This window comes from Oreochromis niloticus, unplaced genomic scaffold (genome assembly GCF_001858045.2).
Source record: "Oreochromis niloticus isolate F11D_XX unplaced genomic scaffold, O_niloticus_UMD_NMBU tig00007911_pilon, whole genome shotgun sequence".
In the NCBI taxonomy this organism is placed as follows: domain Eukaryota; kingdom Metazoa; phylum Chordata; class Actinopteri; order Cichliformes; family Cichlidae; genus Oreochromis; species Oreochromis niloticus.
Window position 1 is genome coordinate 10,467 of NW_020328839.1, and position 2,737 is coordinate 13,203.

At 41.3% G+C, this 2,737-nt stretch overlaps 1 long non-coding RNA gene across 1 annotated transcript; it reads left to right on the top strand.

Moving 5' to 3' along the window:
* The first annotated feature begins 1,317 nt into the window (after nucleotides 1-1,317).
* On the top strand, nucleotides 1,318-2,730 carry LOC112845566 (uncharacterized). Its single transcript, XR_003218411.1, has 3 exons — nucleotides 1,318-1,452; nucleotides 1,603-1,656; nucleotides 2,559-2,730. It is a non-coding gene; the product is annotated as an uncharacterized LOC112845566 (long non-coding RNA).
* The last annotated feature ends 7 nt before the right edge of the window (nucleotides 2,731-2,737 follow it).

The following is a 2,737-nucleotide window of genomic DNA, read 5'->3' on the forward strand; positions in this document are numbered from 1 at the left end:
GATGTGATGACTACGACCCACTCGCAGTGTGATCCTGGCTATCAGCTCCAGTCAATGCTGTGTAGGACACGTGATACTGGAGGACATGAGCATTGGGAGGTACCCAACTGATCACCATGCTGACGGCAGTCTCATCAGAAACCATGAGGCTGGTTGGGCCTCCACCAGAGCCTGCAGCAACATCATAGAAGAGATAAAGTACCACAGCTAACGACACTTAACACTCACTTTGCTCCTTTATAGGAGGAAATTATTTTGGCAGCAGAGCAAAGTGTTTTTTTAGAAAATAAATGTCAAGTATAACAGAGAATTTGATACTTTGATTTGATACTTTAACCTCACTACATTTATTTCATAGCTCGGAGTTCTAGTTACTCAAAGATGAGAATTGAGATGTGAAATTTAACCTTTAAGTGACTAGTACTTTCAGAACTGCCATCAATTACACAATGAAGTTCATTGACGTACAGGTTATTGTATTAGTAATGCTATATTGTACATAGAGACAGAATATGACATGAAGGGCTACTGACCACAGAAAAGTCAAAGGTAACTGGGCCTATAGCCTAACGGGAGAGAAACAAGCTTTCTGCGATTCTATCTGTGTTTTTGTCTCATTACTGTCATATATGTCCTATCATTAAAACACTGGCTTCTAACAACTAACAGTGTCTCGAAAATAATTGAATAAATTAAGAAATAATATGGCTGCATGACTCAAATGCACGACTTGTAACTTGTGTATTTTTTAGGCTGAACACTGCTGCTAATGTGACTTCGGTAAATGGTTTCAGGCTCTCCCCTCCTGAGTTTGGTTTTTTTTTGTTTGTTTTTTTAAAATCTTGTGAATAAAATGTATACAAATGTGTGTGATTAATCACAATGTGTTAGTGTGTAATCACCCTGAGACATGCATGCCTGTCTGCTAGATCTTAGATCAGATCTAAAGCCATTTGTGATTTGGAGATGCAGGCTGCAGATTGTGTCCAGATTATCCCAGCTCTGGTCACTAAACATCCAGTCTTCACTTATCAAATGTGTAAAATTCAAGACTGGTCCCAACAAGGCAAAAACTGCATAGCCACACAAGTCCCAGCGTTTCCCACAGCAGCAGCAGCAGCAGCAGTGAAAAGAAAGTGGATAAAGGATGAATGAGTCTGTGCTTATCGGGTCTCCGGTCCCCCAAGCTGGCGTTGTTGTTGGTAGCCATGACAACGGAGATAGTCCCAGCTTTGTAAATAAAGGCCCCAACACCCCAAAAAAGAAAACAGAAAAGGCAAAAAAAGGTCGGGATTCCCGGCGCAGACCGGGAATCCCCTAGCAGACCGAAGCTCTAGACAGGACTCGGCATGAGTGAGACTCGAACCATCGCCCGTCTGTACTTCAAGGTGCCAGGGGCCGGCGACAAGTGCTCTGCGCCACCTGCCAGGCCGTGGAATTAGTGCAAATGTGGTATATTTGACTTCTCTGAACACGAATTATTTTTGAAAAGGAAAAATAATAATTTTAATGTGAGGCAAACATGTATGGTGCTCGGTAAAGATGACACGCCGACTCACTTCTTCTTTTTTGTTTTTTTAAATTTTTTTTTGTTTGAGAAAGTTTGTTTTCATCTTAAACCATTGTCAGTGACGTCATTCTACGCGACTACCACAGGTAAGGAAATGCCTGAATCTGTAGATCTTTTTCTTTTCTTTTTGTTGTGTAAAACACAAAAATCCCGAAACAGTCAGCTCACAAAGTTGCAGGTTGGTGGCAATTTGGCAGAACAGCCAATGACTTAAATCATTTAGGTGCATATATCTTGCCACAAGACATGTGCGCTAAGCTAGCTAGTTTCTGTTAGCGAATCAAGTTCAAGCTCCTCACATATCATCATCCAGGGTACAGTCATATGCTGATGAGGAGATCCCATGCAGGTAACATCAAGGCAGTGTAACAAGTTAAATATGCACTAATTTTAAGCTATTTCCTAATATCTAACCATTATGATAAATGTTTGCCTGCAACTGACACAGCCAACACAGATGTCATTGAAAAAAACAAAAGCCTGTGATAACATGTTTTTGTTTTTCTAGAATAGAAGAAGCACATTTTAAAAAGCCAGTAGGAATAAATCTTTGTTGTTCCTGCATGATTAGAATGAAGTAACAACAAGTCTGGCTGGAATAAGAAGTGGTAATCTGTGTACTGTGCTAGTGATCTGCATAATTCACCTTAGATGGTCATCTGTTTGGATGGCTGAAGTGGGCTAACGACACAGCTAATTTCATCAGGCTGCTAATGAAACATCTAAAATGATAGATGGTTAACTACACAACGGAAGCAAGAGCATTACAATCACTTGATTTAATGAAAGATTTTCCCCCAAACTTTTGATCCAAATGAGCAAAGTACTGCAACCATCTGAACCTTCTAGTGTTACATGTTACAGTGTTGCACTCTGGCCAGCTTTAAAAATGGAAAAGTCTTTGTGTGGTTTACTGGGTTCTGTAAATGAGGCTCCTTTCATTTGTGAGCGTGTTGTTCTTCTCTTCCCTTTTGTCCACCCTTACAAGGTGAAGGTGCTGCCCACCCATGATGCCAGCAAGGTGCGTGCAAGTGGATCCGGCCTTAAAACCACTGGAGTGCCCAGCTCTCTGCCAGTGAAGTTCAACATTGATGGCAAAGATGCAGGTGAGGGACTGCTGGCAGTGCAGATCACTGTGAGCGCATGTGATCTGCTATTCCTCTTTGA